This window comes from Nothobranchius furzeri, chromosome 1 (assembly GCF_043380555.1).
Source record: "Nothobranchius furzeri strain GRZ-AD chromosome 1, NfurGRZ-RIMD1, whole genome shotgun sequence".
Lineage (NCBI taxonomy): Eukaryota > Metazoa > Chordata > Actinopteri > Cyprinodontiformes > Nothobranchiidae > Nothobranchius > Nothobranchius furzeri.
Window position 1 is genome coordinate 31,021,602 of NC_091741.1, and position 18,916 is coordinate 31,040,517.

The 18,916-nt window shown below is 42.5% G+C and overlaps 1 protein-coding gene across 1 annotated transcript in view; it reads left to right on the forward strand.

Moving 5' to 3' along the window:
• Positions 1-2,413: 2,413 nt before the first annotated feature.
• Positions 2,414-18,916, forward strand: part of LOC139070171 (zinc finger protein 93-like) — a 74,876-nt gene continuing 58,373 nt past the window's right edge. Inside the window, exon 1 of the mRNA XM_070551912.1 lies at positions 2,414-2,462. The gene's annotated coding sequence lies outside the window, so the exon portion shown is untranslated. The remainder of the gene's footprint in view (positions 2,463-18,916) is intronic.

Consider the following 18,916-nt stretch of genomic DNA (forward strand, 5'->3'; position numbering starts at 1 on the left):
ACGTTGACCGTTTTTTGTCACAAATCTGCTCAGGATGAGGGATTTGACAAAGACGGCCAAAAATCGCATAATGTGATCCGGGCTTAAGGTACCACCATCAAAAACCAGGTATTGTTAAAGTAGTAGTATCAAGAAATACCTACTGGTACCCAGCCCTACTAACACTGTTATATTTTAAACATTTGTTTTACGTTACCTAGCTACACTTTCTGTGAAAGCTAAAACCGCTCTGCTACTGTTCTCTACTGAGTGTTTTGGCAAAATATAATAAAAAAGAAAGATAAATAAAAGAACACAAGTTCAAAGATTTCTTTGTTTTGTTTTGGCCGATAGGGCTGTGGAAATAGGTATTAATATTTTTTACATGAATGGTCCTGAAAAGGTCTTTAAAAGTCTTGAATTTAACTTGATCAAACCTGTAGGAACCATGTAAAAGCTAATATATAGACCCATTATGGATTTTATGACCTTAATTGAAGGCAAGAATTGGACATGCTTTATAGATTTTCAGTATTTTTTAATAATTTGTAGCACCTGCTGAACATGTTTTCCCCACAGCCTGAGATATGTGCCCTTGTTCAAGCCCAGAACAGGCTGGATTATTCTCACTGAAAATGAGGAAAACATGACAAGTCATTGTACTGTAGCATTTTCTTGTTTGTTGTTTTAAACAAGGTAAAATTAAATTACACTGATTCAGTGGTTGTTTTTGTTTACTTGACTTATGCGCCACAATTTAACATAGCATAGCACCATAGCCCAATATAAATATTTACAGAATTGTATTTAAGTTTTATTCTTCTGATTACCAATACCAGCTATTTGTGATTTATAATTTAGTGAATTTTACAATGGAAGAAATTTGAGCATACTTAGGTTCAAGGTGTTGTTGATGTGGCCCTCTGACACAACTCTGGTTTCTCATGTGGCCCCTTGTAAAAAATAATTGCCCACCCCTGCTTTAATATTGATCCAAATCTTTAATCTTTGGTTGAGGCTCATCATTGACAGCACTGACAACAATTATCTGGCATCACCATAATGCTGTAACATCAACGTAACTTGCAGGAGAATGAAGGAGCACCTGTCTCACAACCAACAGGTAAAACAAGGAAAAGAAAGGGGGAAAATAATCTAGCGCTGGAAGTGAGCTCACTGTGAAGTGCTTTTCAAAATAAAAGCATGTAACTTCCTGAATCCCCACCAAAATAAAACCGACAAATGTAACATATAAAATTCTGAACCTTTTATACACTAGTAATCTAATTAATTCCCTTCTTCTTTTATCTTTCCGTTACTGATAAGTAAATGCGTGTGTCGCCCATGAAGAAAGAGGAAGAAGTGATGAATTGTTACGGCTGCAGACCCTCAGATTTGCTGCTGCAGACGTGAATCTGCAACCCTGCCCTTCTTGGTGTGACAGCGGAACGTCTCGGAGGTCCACTCACCTGTTCACTGCTCACACGTCACAATCTTCTACTTTCCCAGATCATCCAACTGTAACCTGTTTCTACTCATTTCTTTAGTCCCGCTGTAACACTGGTTGCATCAGTCTCAAATGTCATGGGTGCTCAGGTGTTATTAGAACTACCTGTTTGTCTTTACCACCCAGCTTCAGCTCTTCTGTGTTTGGGTCTGACCCAAGTTAGTAAATGTAAATCCTCCATCAGATTTGTGACTCTTCTACTGTCATTTTAAAGGGTTTTTATTTATTTATTTAGCCACTACCAGATTGCCAGCAACAGAAACGCTACTAAAACACACAATTATGTGAAGCTGGAAACATTAGAATGCTGTGCAAAATTACATTTATTTCAGCTGGACTGAGAGACCATTTAAAGGCTCAGGAATCTTTATAGGTGTTTCTATTTGCAATTATAAATTTTGGCTGATTGTTAAATATCATACAGTGACATTTTAATAGCCTAGATTAGTGTAATGTTCTTGTTTGTAGTTCCTCTTGTTAAGTGCCCATTTATTTCAATTATTCAGTTTTATAAAAAATATTTGGAACTACGTTTTATTATGTCCCAGTCATTAGTCATTTATAGTTCAGTACTGTAGTACTTTATAGTAAATTAAGTATGTTTAATTAAGAGGGAAATCGATTTTCTTGCATTCTTCAATGAAAAAAGTAACAAAATATTTATTTTTCTTGGTAATTAGTTACTTTTATAATCTTGTAGCTCTGTAAGTAACTGGGTTACTTTTTTGACAAAGTAATCAGTAACTATAACTAATTACTTTTTAAATGTAACGTTCCAAACACTGATTATCAGTAATATAAAACTGTCGGGTTTCAGCGATGGGTTTCCTCGTATGGAAAACAATCAGAGAAAGGAGAGGGGGCTCCACTTGTTCACAAACGATCTTTGTTCTAGTGTGTTGGTCACGTGTCATCATTTGACCAATCACAGTCGGAGACATCACGCTGCAGACCATGAGGCAGAGCGGCACTCACAGTGAGTATGAATACTTTGTTTTAACTTCTCGCAGCGTTTTTGAGCTCAAAGTTCGTCACATTGAACAAAGTCGTCACTAAATAACAATTTTCTTTCAAGGAATTTAGCAGATTTACCTTTATAGATTCCTCCCGAGGCTGGTCGCATATTTGTTTTGGAGTTGAGTTCGGAGGAAACACCTCCTGTAATATTACTAACACGAACACTATTTCTGGTAAGAAATGGCCACCAGTATGCTACAGCCTTACTCGTTTAGAACAAACCCCAGTAAATGGATCTGGGCACCAGGAGACTTAAGAACGCTGGAGGAGAAACACATGATGTGATAATTTGATAATATTGTAACATGTCTGCTGCGTTAAAGAGTCAGATCAGCACTTTGCTCTTAGCAGTGGTTTATGAAAGTATTCAAGCAAATTGCTAAGACAAAGCTACATTTACCTGCAGCCAGGGCCACTGCTAGGCTTTTGGAGGCCCTAAGCTTGATTGGCCAGGGAGACCCCCCCCCCCCCCCCAATAGAAATGCACCCAAAACGTATTTAAACTCTTGCCATTTGTTTTAAAATTGGAATTAAATAAACAAATGGAATACAAATGATATATTACATCCTTTATAGCTCAAGGCAAAAACAAAATAACACCAACAACAGCAGCAACAAATACATACTGTATAAGAAATATATAAAACTTTCTTAAGAGCAGCATTACAAAATGTTAACACAACAACTGTGGGTTCCTGGCAGGACGCTTGCTGTTATTATATCTATGTAAATATGGTCGACGCCTGCTCGTCTCCTGAGCAGGCAGGCTTGTATGTAAATGATTTGAGACTGTTTCTAAGGCCAAAACAGAGAGCAAGCTCTCAGTGTTGAGGAACGAATGCTCCTTACACAATAGCATCAGCTCTACTCCACTCTGCCTGAACCCTGTTATTAGTGTTCATACTTTGGGCAGCCTTGTATTTACCCGGGCTCAACAGACTATTTTTCGGCCCTCTTCCTGTGGTTGTGTGCTTCAGGCCGACCAGGGCCAACACACCCCCTGCTTACTGATAAGCCGCTCAAATTCACTCACACCTACTGTTAGGCGAAGCCTCCAATTGGTGGGTAGAATCAGCCCACATGGGCTTACAGCATTATCATGCTGATTATCTAGGAGCTGAGAATTTATCTGACTGCATTCCTAAGCAAGGATATGCAGTGTTGCCAGATGTACGATAATTATCGTATTTGTACCATAATTTTGGGCTCTGTACGATGTACGATCAATAGTTTCAAAAATCCTCAAATGTACGATAATTTCACATTGCATCTAGTAACACCGTCTTTTGCTATGGCTTTCCCAAGTCCATTACATAATTTTAAACTGTTCTGAAGTCAGATTTCACCTCAGTGCTTACAGGTTTATGCTATTGTGTCTATTACAAAAACTGACTCTGGAACTAGGTGAGTAGGCTGCTGTGTCATTTATTGGGTCAGTTTTTCCACTGGTGTGATGTTTTGTCGCGTGCGTTTAACCTTTGTAGAAATGACATAAATAGGACTGCGCAAATGTGCATGTTGTGTCAATGCGTGGAGGTCGGAGTGGTGCCGACACACTCTGCACGTTTATAGGCATTATATTACTGGTTTTAAAGATGTTTATTTAAACAGGGCAATATAAAACACCATCTTTGTTATATTATATTGGAGTGAGAAGTCGTTTATAGAACGTTATTATCAAATTTATAATGTACGATAATTTGTACTGAAAAACGATAATTTAGGCCTCTCTGTACGATATTGTGGGATTTTGGATCTGGCAACACTGAGGATATGTGAAATCAACTGGGCCAAGCTAGGGCCGACTGGGGCTATCCAGGTGTTGTGGAGCTCATACTAGTGTGAAAGTGGCAGATGTGAATGAAACCTGCCTTTGTGTCATCCTTCCTCCTCCACACTTTTATTCTAAATATTAACTATTTACTGATTTATCAACAGGATTGTTTCAGTTATTAATCTATCAGACCAAAGTTTTACCTTTTGACACATTTTATGATTCATCATTTTGTCAACACTATAGGACTGTCAGAAAGGAACATTTTGACCCCTGCCAGTACAGCACAGAATGATAAAGATGACCTAAAAAGAAGCTGACAATTTGTCAGATCTTTTTTTGAATCATACAGAAGTAAACATAGCAGACATAATAATTGTTTAATTATTAGTGTTTAGTTAATTAACAAGGTTACTGTGAACTACAAAACATACTGGAGAACAATAGGTTGTTTGCTGACAGACAGCTGATAAGCTGCATGGAAACAGCCAACAACAACATGGTAAAAAAAGACTTGAAAGATGAGTAATATTTATAGAACATTGAATTTATGACTCACTTCATCCAATAATTAGAATTTCTGACTGACATGTCTCCAAAGCTCAACTAAGATGTGCATGTGCGATGTGTGTAATGTTTGTAAATTATAAGAACTATTTACACTGAATTTTGGCTGACAGGCTACATAATTAAGAAAACAGTCAACGGCTCAAACGGTGGGCAACTAATTTGTATGTTTTCTGAGCAATATGCTGCTGTAATAATAACTCAACTCTACAATAATTTTCTCGGTCCCCCCAGTAGGGATGCACCGATCAGGTGTTTTGCTGCCAATCACCGATACCGATATCAAAGAATGCTGATCACCTATACCGATCACCGATACCGATCACCAATACGATCACCAATACCGATCACTGATACCGATCACGTGGATTGGCCAGAAATTTTCTACATTATTATAATGAGTGCTACAAACTACATAATCTGGGAATAAAGGAAATGTAACCTAATCTAAAATGGTCTGTATTAGGGTTGTCACGGTGTGAAAATTTAACCTCAGGGTAATGGTGACCAAAATTACCACGGTTTTCGGTTTTATCGCGGTATTTTTTTTAAACGTGTCACATTTTCACACAACTAAATAAACCCTGTATGTCAGGAAATATTGTCCTCAGTTTGTGTCTAAATTTTGCCTAAAAAGTGTTATTTTGTAATGATGTTGTTTATTTGTTTACATTTTTCCCCTTTAGTCTTTAAAATACCAATATTTGCCCATAACTTCTTATTTTATGTCTGTTTGATGTCATCATTTTAAAAATATTAGATCAGATGATACTCAGTACTCAAGTAGCCTTCTAATCAGATACTTTTTTACCCTTACTTGAGTAATAAACCCTATATCAGGAAAATATTGTCCTCGGTTTGTGTCCTTCCAGTGAGCTTTGCAGATGTGGGAAAATGTCATCAGGCAGTAATCATTGTTAAATTCATAATTATTCTCGGAGAGAGACCAACTCTTATCTGCCCCTGGGAGCCCCGTAATGCATAGCGTCATTTCAACATGGGGGTGTCTTCTTTGAGGGATAAAAAATGTCCTCCTGAGCACTGCCGTCTCCTCCTTTGGCCATTATTTCAGCTTTAGCTTCAAGAAAGTTTTGGTTGTAAACAACAAAGTGCGTATGTGCCGCCGGCAACTTCAGCAGATGATACGGTGGCTGGTAAGGGTCACCGCGCCTACACCGCAGCCACGGTAAACCCACCGAGATAATATAGTTTTTTTTAAAAACAAGATGGTTATCAGGGGTGGACATTAACTTCAAAACCAACCGGCCAGCCGGGCCGGTAACTCTGAATATTTACCGGCCCCGCCAAGAATCTACCGGCCCCGCTGGTCAGCTGCCAAAACGAGTCAAAATAACAACTGAACCGTTTTAAATGTAATAAACCTTCATTTTGTACACATTCACAAACATAATAACGTATTCAAGTTTGAATTTGTTTGTTCCCTCAACAAAACATGATTTTGTCGTCGCATACTTCCGGCATACAACGCAGTACATCACCAACTCCGCTTTGCTGTATTCGAGCCATTGGCTGTGTTCGAGCTGAGCCAGTTCTGCGCAGATTAGACCAGCGGTGATCAGCGAGCAGTGATGTCATGCATACTAAGGCAACGATAACCTCGCGAGATCAAGGCGACCGCAGATTTTGGAGCAAGGCGCTGCAGTTGCTCTCCCTCGGCTGCAAAACCTAGAGGATGACGGGAAACGCCTGGCCCTCACCTAATCTAAGATCTGATTGGCTCATATTTTGATCCAAACATCCGGTGTTAGAACATGAAATGTTAGTTGGTCACATGTATTCTGTAAATCACGTATAGGCCATAAAGAGAAATATGTTTTGTGTTCTTTTGTCAGGTTTCCTATGAGCACACTGAACCTACAGCTGCTAACCTTTACTTATTATTACACTCATGTCTCCATATACAATATATGATCCACAAGCACGTGAAGATGTGTTTCAGCTGCTAACAGGCACCAGAATTAAAATTGAAAATTGAACAAGTGTGAACGCTAACGCGACATCTTCATCCATCATGCAGGGAAATCCAAGAGATTTAACTGGCAGAAACAACTGGTTCACCTCTCTCTCTCACTCACTCACTCTCACTCACTCACTCACTCACTCACTCACTCACTCACACACACACACACACACACACACACACGTAGAGGAAAAGAGCTGAGGAAATGGAGGACACCAAGTAATTAAAAGAAAAACTACAGCTGAGCCGAGGCGCGCCTCGAATGGGGCGCGTCTGATCTGAACTGAGGAGCGGCGAGCAGCGGCCGGACTTCGTGAGCGATTCGCTTCGAGCACTTCTGCGGCCGGTGTGTCCCCGGCGTTAAACGCCGGCTTTCAGCCACTCCCCCTGCTGCTCTCGTCTGTTTTCCAGGCGAGGCGCTGCTCAACTCGAACACGGCCATTCTCCGCGCCTCCCGTCTTCTTTAAACTGCCAAGAATCATTCCACCTACGCACACGCTTCTCTGCTTCATACCGTTTCGAACTGTCTTGCTTCTCCTCACCAGTTTTAAAGCGTTTTGCCGGAGATTTCATCAAGAAATCCAATCCCTGTTGCGGCGCGAAATTCCTGCGTGCTTGTGTGTTTCTAGCGTGGTTCCACTTCGTCTTGAATAGAGAACTTATAGTTCACGTGACAATAACTAGAATCGTGCAGTACGTTCACGAATTTTACAAGTGCAGTACGTGGCTAGAGGCGTGCAGGTTCACGCGCGCGAAACGAAAACGGCAGCTTCCTACAGGGCGGGGCCATGATGTAGGTGAAAGCCGGTGTGTAAATGACAAATAAGGCTTGGGCGCCACCCGGGCGGTAAGTCGTCAAGTATTTACTGCCCGGCGAGAAAATTTAGCGCCATTGGCGCTCGGGCGCTTTAAAGGTCCACCCCTGGTTATTATTATTGTCAACTTTTTTTACCGGGGTTTACCGCTACACCGGTTACCGTGACAACCCTACCTGATCGGTCTGCTTTGAGCTATTTTGAAAACTCCGATCAAAACGATAGGGGTGCTATCGGCCGATTGGGATCAAATGCCGATCCATCGGTGCATCCTTACCCCCCAGGTACTGAGGCCCTACACATTCTGCGTACCTTGCATATGGAGAGCTGTGGCCCTGGCTGCAGCTCTTTCTAAACATTTAATCACAACTATCTCATCAGAGCATTGTAGTTGTCACCTTTTTCACACCCTCCGAGTTTGCAGGTATGTTAAAATTGGGGCCCAATGCCTCCCTGTTGTACATTCAGCTTTAAGTGGTTGGATTGGGGGTTAAACCACCAAATAGTTCCCGAGCACAGCCACCGCTACAGCTCACAGCTCCCCTCTGTGGGGGTGGGTCAAATGTGGAGATGAAGTTCACCAGTATGAGATGATGACTATGGGACTTTGACTTTAATAAAGATGCTTCTTTTCTTTGTTGTCCCTAAAACAAATAAAAAGCTTAATTCGCTGCCCACACACACACACACCAATGGAAATTAGTACAGGACCCGCCATACAAGCTCGTTCTGGCTGATTTCTGCCTAAAATGTCATTTCAAAAGCAAATATTAAACATAAAATGTGTACAAACAGAACCGCTTTAACCTTTTTAGTTTTCTACCACTGTTTTATAAACAAAGTTACGTTTAAAACTTCGCTGCTCTCCTGTTTCTCTTCCTGCTGAAAATCCAATGGCTGGCACATAAAGCTTGCAGGGATGTCCTTGCTCAGTGAGGATACACAAGACCCATCCTCGACATGTGGATGGAGCGAGGGCACATTTGAGGATGCAACAATGAGTATTCTTGGAATTCGGAAGGTAGTCGTTGCTGCGCTGTGACGTCATCGACCTCAAAACTGCGTCCTCATAAGCATCCTGCCTCTAGATTCGGACACCCCCCCTAGTAATGCTCTTTTGAGTTAGATAGGTGGTCTCATAAAGATAGAAAAAAAGAACAGAATGATTTACCTTCAGCATTCTATGTAGATTGGTTTTATAGTGATTGTTGATGTGATGCCCAGATGGACAGATGTAAATGGTGTAGCAAGCTGAGACGTTCTTTCGCAGAGGAACCTTCACGAACTGGAAAAATCCATATAGAGCTACAGATAAGGTACAAAACACTACACTACCCGTGTAGCAACGTTGCTCAAGAACTGAACTCTAAAGATTAACATTTACCCTTTTTTATGGGAAAGAGCTTTTTTTATTTTGGTTATTGTATTTTACTTTGAAAAATATTGTAAATACACAATATATATATAATTTACTTTGGGAGATTCTCACTGAAGGCATCTAAACTATGAATGAACACGTGGAGGTCGTCATCATCTTCCTCCGCTTATCCGGGTCGCGGGGGCAGCATCCCAACTAGGGAGCTCCAGACCGTCCTCTCCCCGGCCTTGTCCACCAGCTCCTCCGGCAGGACCCCAAGGCGTTCCCGGACCAGATTGGAGATGTAACCTCTCCAACGTGTCCTGGGTCGAGCCGGGGGCCTCCTGCTGGCAGGACATGCCCGAAACACCTCCCCGGGGGAGGCGTCCAGGAGGCATCCTGACCAGATGCCCAAACCACCTCAACTGGCTCCTTTCGATCCGGAGGAGCAGCGGCTCTACTCCGAGTCCCTCCCGAATGTCCGAGCTCCTCACCCTATCTCTAAGGCTGAGACCGGCCACCCTACGGAGGAAACTCATTTCGGCTGCTTGTATCCGCGATCTCGTTCTTTCGGTCATTACCCAAAGCTCATGACCATAGGTGAGGATTGGGACGTAGATCGACCGGTAAATCGAGAGCCTGGCTTTCTGGCTCAGCTCCCTCTTCACCACGACAGATCGGCTTAGCGTCCGCATCACTGCAGACGCCGAACCAATCCACCTGTCGATCTCCCGATCCCTCCTACCCTCACTCGTGAACAAGACCCCGAGATACTTAAACTCCTCCACTTGAGGTAGGACCTTTCCCCCGACCCGGAGTTGGCAAGCCACCCTTTTCCGGTCGAGAACCATGGTCTCAGATTTGGAGGTGCTGATCCTCCATCACATGTGGAGGTATGTACTTAATCGGAAAAAAAAGAGTGAAAAATAGCTGAAAACATGTTTTCTATTCTATTTTCTTCAAAATAGCGTGAAGTTGCATGTTCTTCCCATGCATGCGTGGGTTTCCGGGTACTCCAGTTTCCCTACAGATCACAACATGCCCTATAGGTTAACAATTGTATGTCGATTTGGATAAAAGTGTCTGCCAAATAAATAAACATAAACAGTGGCTTCAGAGTAGGAGACACAGACAGCTGGTGTGATCAGCTCTGAAAGGCGTTGACCAGAACTAGCAGATCACGTTTTTTTCATGGAGATCGGCCGCAGATTCTTCTAGTCAGCAGTCTGGGAATCGAAACTAAGAATCAAAATTAAACAAATTTGAATGATTCCGGGAAAAAAACTGACAATCAGTCCTGGTTCCAGTCGATGCTCGATGCCCAACACTAGCAGGGGCAGTTCCACTGGCTTAGCAGACAGGGGTGGTGGTCGACCGCAAGGTGTGCTCCAACTACAGGGGGATCACACTCCTGAGCCTCCCTGGTAAGGTCCATTTAGGGGTTCTGAAGAGAAGGGTCCATCAGATTGTCAAACCTCTGAATCAGGAGAAGCAACGTGGTTTTTGTCCAGGCCGTGGAACACTGGACCAGCTTTATATCATCAGGGAAGTCCTGGAGGATGCGTGGGAGTTCGCCCAACCAATCTACATGTGATTTAGTTTTCTTTAGTTCTTCGTTGTACACAGTGTGATAAGGGTTTGTTTTACTTTGCCAGCATGTTTCCTAGGGTTGTTTCTCCAATTTTATTCATTTTATGAGGATTTTTGTGTTGCATTGTTTGGTGAATGAATCATAACACAACATAAATTCTACTTTGAACATCTTAGGTGTGTTCTTGCTGTGTTTAAAAAAGAACGAAAGCATGGATAAATTCTACTTGACCAATTCACAAAATTTCTTCGATAATTTTTAGAAGTATATGTTCTGCTGAAATTAATTTCTTTTGAAATTCATATTGACAAAAATAAATAGAAGAAAATAAAATGATGTGATATAGATTTTAGGCCATCAGGCCCATTCCTACCCAAATGAATAATAAACCAGATTTTATCAGGGCCACCCCTACATGGCTTCATCGGGCCGTGATGTCCAGCTTTTGCTGGAGCAATTTGCAGCCGAGTGTGAAGCAGCTTGGATGAAAATAGGGATGCCCAGTTCCGATATAAATATCGGAAGTAGTTCGATATCAGCCCAAAAACACCGTATAGAGCTCCGGGAGTTGACGTCACTTCTCCCGGCATGCAACAGTTCAAATCGAAACGGCGCCATCTTGACAGGCAGAAGCCAGCAGCTGTGCTATTTGTTATTGTTAGAAAACTCAATCAAACGGGAAATATGGTAGATTCCTGTTGTGCCCCAGGATGCAGAACAGATGCGGACGACATAAGGAATGAGCCGTCTACAGGATTCCCCAAGATCTGGAACGCCGCAAACGTTGGATCTTTGTAATAAAACACGTTAGTGACCGGGGTAAAATGAAACTGTGGGATCCCGAGAGTAAAGGTTTTCGCTTATGCAGCGACCACTTAATAACCAACGCTTCATTAACTGTATATGGTATTTATTTTAAATGCTTTTATTATGATTTTTAGTGGGCTTTCTAACTTTATTTTGGGATGGCTTTTTCTGTCTTATTACTCATAGCAACCAGTAAACATCACATAAAACGTTGCCTCGTGAGTTCTGCGTGCTGCCGTTTACGTGTTTTATGATCACAGCAATTAACCGGCTAAGTTGCATTTAATTTTTAAGCAATGGTTGATCAATTGTCAGATCACACATAAAAAGCACTTTGGATTGCTATTATCTGTGTCACCGAGACAGATCTCAGACAGATTCTGAGACGCTCCTGCCTGACATATTTATTTTATTCACGGAAAAAAATCAGACTAGTGATTTCTCTTGGCGTTCAGTTTATACATTCAAACAGCACAGCACTCTATTTAAACTTCTTACTAGGGATGCACCGATGGATCGGCATTTGATCCCAATCGGCCGATAGCGCCCCTATCGGTTTTGATCAGAGTTTTCAAAATAGATCAAAGCAGACCAATCAGGTAGGGTTGTCACGGTAACCAGTGTAGCGGTAAACCCCGGTAAAAAAAAGTTGACAATAATAACCATCTTGTTTTTAAAAAAACTATTATCTCGGTGGATTACCGTGGCTGCGGTGTAGGCGCGGTGACCCTTACCAGCCACCGTACCATCTGCTGAAGTTGCCGGCGGCACATGCGCACTTTGTTGTTTACAACCAAAGCTTTCTTGAAGCTAAAGCTGAAATAATGGCCAAAGGAGGAGACGGCAGCGCTCCGGAGGACATTTTTTATTCCTCAAAGAAGACAAAATCGGAAGTATGGGTATGTTTTGGATATTTGAAGAATGCTGAGGGACAGTTGATAGAAGACGGCTATCCTGTTTGCAGCGCGTGCAGAAAAAGTGTGTGTGAAAGGCAGCAACGCTTCAAATCTCATGACACATCTGCGTGACCATCACCCACAACTCTACAGTCAACGCAAGGCAAGCTAACGTTAGCGTTTTAGCTAAAATGCGTGATCCGAGGATTTGGATTGAGGGAGAATGCAACGAGTCGCTATATAAAGCAGCCGCAGCGCCGCTACCTGCATATAAACCGTGTCGCGGACACCGCCATGTTGAAATGACGCTATGCATTACGGGGCTCCCAGGGGCCGATAAGAGTTGGTCTCTCTCCGAGAATAATTATGAATTTAACAATGATTACTGCCTGATGACATTTTCCCACATCTGCAAAGCTCACTGGAAGGACACAAACCGAGGACAATATTTTCCTGATATAGGGTTTATTACTCAAGTAAGGGTAAAAAAGTATCTGATTAGAAGGCTACTTGAGTACTGAGTATCATCTGGTCTAATATTTTTAAAATGATGACATCAAACAGACATAATATAAGAAGTTATGGGCAAATATTGGTATTTTAAAGACTAAAGGGAAAAAATGTAAACAAATAAACAACATAATTACAAAATAACACATTTTAGGCAAAATGTAGACACAAACTGAGGACAATATTTCCTGACATACAGGGTTTATTTAATTGTGTGAAAATGTAGCACGTTTAAAAAAAATACCGCGATAATACCGAAAACCGTGGTAATTTTGGTCACAATAACCGTGAGGTTATATTTTCACACCGTGACAACCCTAATACAGACCATTTTAGATTAGGTTACATTTCCTTTATTCCCAGATTAGTTTGTAGCACTCATTATAATGTTGTAGAAAATTTCTGGCCAATCCACGTGATCGGTATCGGTGATCGCTATCAGTGATCAGCATTCTTTGATATTGGTATCGGTGATCGGCAGCAAAAAACCTGATCGGTGCATCCCTACTTCTTACATGTAAATCTATGTTATTTGTCCATCCATCCATTTTCATCCGCTTATCCGGAGTCTGGTCGTGGGGGCAGTAGCCGAAGTCGAGAGGCCCAGACTTCCCTCTCTCCAGTAGGGCTGTCGCGGTAACCGCAAAAATGAAATATCGCGATATGAAGAAGCCCACCGCGCTGCATCATGGGCCACCGCGATTACTGAACTTGGTTCAACTCAATGATGCATGTTGAGAAGGATGGCTGCACTGGTATCAAAACGAAACCTTACTGCGCTCCTTTGGGAGCACTTTGGTTTTCAGTACGTCAGCTGCTGCGCAGCCAGAGTCCTTGGCCGAGACAGAGCTGCCACCAGCGGCAAAAAAATAATAATAAACGCTCGGAGACCTGCTGAAGTCCCGGACAAGCACTGCTTCTGCAACCGTCCCGAAGAGAGTTTGAGCCGAGCTGGAGCTCACTCGCTACCTGCAGGAGGAATGCATCCACCCTAAAGAAACCCCCCTGACATGGTGGAGCAACAACCGGGAGAGATTCCCTTTGCTCGCCAGTCGCACGCATGTACGTGTGCGTTAGTGCAACGAGCGCACCATCCAAGAGGGTTTTCAGTGTTGCTGGAAATGTTGCCACCCCTCTCAGATCCTCTCTCAAACCGTATATGGTTAACATGCTGGTTTTCCTTGTGGGTAACAAGGACGTGACCGAGCTATAAATCACCGTCATTCGTGTGTGTTAAAGTGAAAGTGAAATGATAGTGCGTCCGCCCCCCGGCGCGCGCGCGCCCGGTACATGTAATTTTTTATGCTTGATTTTAAACAACTAAACAAAATGGGGACTTGTTTCTTATTTGTTAGATGCTGCAGCCAAATTTGCATTTAAAAGTTTAACCTCCTGAATTTTGTTGTTTTTAAGTTCAGTCGGACTCCGACTGTCGGAGAAACAAGCGTTACTGCGATCTTTGTTGTTACTGCCCTTTGATCTGCATTCAGTAAAGTGTTATAAAAGAAGGCACGGCAATTTTTAACCTTTTTTAAATGTGTAAACATTATGTTTAGATAGTACTGCAATAAAAAAACGGGCTGCAATAATATCACACACCGCAATATTAAGCCACCCTGAATCACCGCAGGGGGAGTTCCTCAACCGCGACAGCCCTACTCTCCAGCCACTTGGGTCAGCTCCTCCGGTAAAATCCAAAGGCATTCCCTGGCCAGGTCTGCTCCGACAGCTTCTGGCATTTTTAAAAAGTATCCCAGGGGCATGGTAAGGGTCGGAGATGTTTAGTCCATTTAATTTCTGACTATATAAAACGATTTCTCCAGTTTTAAAGTGTGAAGTAAACTCTGACGGAGTAAATTCCAAGCCGATCCCGTTCAATTTGTTTACCTTTGTTGCCTGCCAACATGGCGTCTACTCTCTGAGAGTCACGTGACGTCCGGAGCTCTAAGGGATTATATCGGAATGCATCAAAAATCTCAGATATAAGCAGTATATTCCGCTTTAAATTTCATTCCAGCAATTCTATCCAGCAGCTCCCAGATCCAGCATGCAAATTAGGGCCGCAACAACGAATCGATAAATTCGATGTAAATGGATTACTAAAAGCGTTGGCAACGAATTGCGTCATCGCTTCGTTGTGTCGCACAACTCTTCCAAAAGCGCCCCCCCTTCCCGCCCGCCGTTGCGCGCAGACCAGAGCAAGTCAGATCAGCGCGAGGGAGAGTCGGCAGATCAGCGCGAGGGAGAAGCGCAGATCAGCGCGAGGGAGAAGCGCAGATCAGCGCAAGGGAGAGCCGGCAGATCAGCGCGAGGGAGAGCCGGCAGATCAGCGCAAGGGAGAGCCGGCAGATCAGCGCGAGGGAGAGCCGCAGATCAGCACGAGGGAGAGCCGGCAGATCAGCACGAGGGAGAGCCGGCAGACTTGCGCTGCTGCGAACCGGTTCCGCATTGTTGCGCAGCGATCCAGGCAGCTGCTTCCAGCGCACGGTCCATTCTCAAAGTGGTGCAACCAAAAAACTATAATTAGCACACAATCGTTCATGTCCGCACATGTTCTCTATTTTCTGTCTTATTTGTGCCTGAAGCTCGCTACTGCGGAGCTCATCACCTGTGCTGCGGTGATTTCACCTCACTGACGCAGCATTGAAACGCGCTCTGCGCTTTTCGGTCAGGAGATCCCTTCGAGCTGCTCAAAAGTAACTGATGAGGTGAAAAGGTAAGAATCCAGGCAACAGTTTTTCTGGAGAATTATGAGGAGATGCAGGAAGATGAGAGACAGACAGGACAGGAAAATAGTTCAATAAAAACAAGAAAACAAAACAAAGTGTTGAAAAGTAAAATGTAGGTAGATTTATCTCCACTACACGTTTTTACCAGTAAAAAACAATAAGTTATACACATGTCATATTTATACATCTGATACAATTCAGATCACCTTCAAAACTCAGTCACACACCCAGGGCCGTTTCAAGACATTTTGGGGGCCAAGGCAAAATGCCCCCCCCCCCCCCCCAACTGGGCTCCCCAGAAGCCTCTGTGTAATTCATGCCCTCTCCAGTAGTGTTAGTTATATGGTGTTTATAAAAGCCCCTCAGACATTACTGACATGTTCTATTATCATCAGATGAAAAACTAAATTATCAGACATGCTGTCTCATCTGCTGCTTTTCTAAACTTGCAAAAAGTAACAAAACCATTTGAAAGCCACTATTTGTGGATTCTCTGAAAGTTTACATGGAGTGTGACAACTTATTTTTTCATTGATCCTATCGTCTAATCTCACAGCTGAAACAAGCATCCTTAATCATCTGTGCACAGGAAGCTTACTGATGCTGTAGTAAAACAAAAGGTATAATAATTTATTATTAATAAAACCTTGTTGCAGCACTAAAGCAGAAAAATTTGATTTTGCATTAAATATGCAAAATATTTACATATGAATTGTTTTAGAGCCCTTTTGTTGGCAGAATCTGATATTAATTTAGTTCTTACAAAAAATGGGTCCCAACATGGTTTGTGTGGCGTTGCCATAGTGTGACGTCACAGGCACATATCCCCTGTCCTCTTGTTTGGAAATGGAAATATGGTCACCCTATATTAAACAAACTGTCCACCCGGGCTTTTGCACTGCACAGAGACGCTTCGCTGCCTATGACTGAATGTCAGTTGAGAGTCAGTCTCATGTAGACTGACCAATGAAGAGAGGGCCTCAAGTTAAGACCCTCTCCTCATTGGTCAGTCCACACGAGGTGGGTCAAAGATTACTCTGGGCGGGTTACGTGTTGTCAGGCATTCAAGTATTGAGTATATTTACTGCATATTACAGTAAAATATTCTGTATGTGACCACATTATGGTGATCCTTGGGTCGTGATGATGGAGTCCTTGAATATTGTTGCCCAGGGTACAACAAAGTGTTAATCTGGCCCTGGTTCCGCCGTCACATTCCCGCAGGAACTGGTTGATCACACCGGGGCCAGACTACTAGCATGCGGTTTTACAACCACAATGTCCTCGGAAGCATAAACTCTTTTAAAAGGGAGGGAGGAGTCCTAACTGTTGCTGCAGGTGTGTTGTGTGAGAGTGCAGTTATATACTGGTTAATATATTTTTGGGTTCAGTTGCTTTCATGTGGCCTAATGTGAGTCTATTTGGGATCATTGGAATGATCAGCAGCATTTCTTGATGTGACTTTACGGCAGTTGCCCAGGGCATCATCGCAAGGAGGGTGGCATTCATTTACTTTTGTTTTATTTGGTATTTTTTCAGTCATTTTTGGAAATAGTGATCAATTTTGATTAATTCACAGCCTATGTTTAATTACATTTAAAATAAATGTCAACAGATGAGATCAAACAAAACAGATGAGAATTGCCCTTAAGCTGTTTAACTTGGACCAAGCATTTTAGGTCACAGATAGATGTAGCTTAGGGTCTCTGTCTATACACCTTATAAGACAATTTAGGTGATGGCATGTTGTTTTTCTGCTATTGAACTGTTTTCTAATAATGTTGTGTTCAATAAAGTGAAGGAAGGAGAGAAATAACGTTTCCCTAGCAGTTTTTAAAAATTTCCCCATGTAATCCGATTAATCAATTAATCGTGTCGAGACCCCATCCGATTAATCGATTATCCAAATAATCGTTTGTTGCAGCCCTAATGCAAATCCTATGTGATCAGAACAGTGTGTGCGAGGCAAAGTAGCAGGGAGCAATGTCAGCCGTGTGGCAGTATTTTTTTGTTAGTCCATAAAAGACAGTGTGGCTCAGTACAACACTTGCCATGCACAAGCTTCCCGTGGTGGAACAGCACCAGAAATGTTTTATATGCCCAACCTCATCGTACATTTGAAGCAGCATCACAAAACACAGCATGAGGATTTGCAGTACAGTTGAAACGATTCCTCGAGTACCTCGAATAATTCGAGTACAAAAAATCCTCGAGTCAAATTCTCTGCCTCGAGGATTTGTTTAATTCATATTTAATTAATTCATGGCTTTGCAATCGCCCGGGGTCATGTTTCACCCGGACCGAAATAAGTGACGCACATGCCCACTGGACTGAATGCACACGCGAGTAGCGAATATAACTTAACTTTCTCTTAAGCCATGGCGGACGTCGTGGACCCCGGTGGAGTGCGAAAAAGACAGAAAATGTCACAGTTGTGGGACCATTTTTCACATCGTAAGGCGGAAAACGTAGTCCAGTATAAATACTGTAAAATGGATTTAGCCTAGCACACTACCACATCCTCCGTGCTGCAGCGCCTGTAAATGTCACTTCTGCAAGCGGACTCGGAGCCTCTACAAGATAATGCAGTTTAGCCTGTTTTTCTATATATTCTGCGGACTCTGCGACTTTTTCGTTTGTAGCACTCAGTTTCAGCTCACACCGTACATCTGGTAGCAACACGTCGGACTTAAAATGTGCTAAAAATAGCAGTTTTTACACAACACGTCGGACTTTTTATTGTGTTATTGATGTCTGTTGTCCCTCGGGGTTTCTGCAGGAGGACACGGGTATTTATGAGTGGCGGAGGAAAACGAAAGAAAGTAAATACATGTTTTGTGATCAGTATAATTTGACAAAACCACAGCAAACATGCTTTTGGCAATCCTTGTTAGTGTGAGAAAAAAAAGTGTAGAAATTAAAACGGACGTGTGTTAATAGGGAAACAGGGGCGAGCTGTTTGCGCCGTGAGCGGTTCTGGTTCTGTTTGGGCCGCAGCCGCTCGCAGCGTTATCCTCCTAGTTTTTGTCTGGCTTGCAGGCTAGCAGATTCTCGCACGAGGGGAAAATCGGCTCAGGTTGTGTACTTATTTTTTGCACAGGCATTTGTTTACTGTGAAGTAAAGTTGAAGTGCTGAAGTTTTGCAAACTAATTTTGAATAAAACTTGAAGAATAACTGGCAACTGCTTGCTCATTTTAAGAGGTCTTTCATAATTATAACATGCTATTTGATATCAAATCACTTTTATTGTCACGTCACATGTGCAGGTACACTGGTACAGTACATGCGAGTGAAATTCTTGTGTGCGAGCTTCACAGCAACAGAGTTGTGCAAAAATACAGTAATGTAAAAACAAGTAAAATATAAAAATGGCTAATCTAAGTAT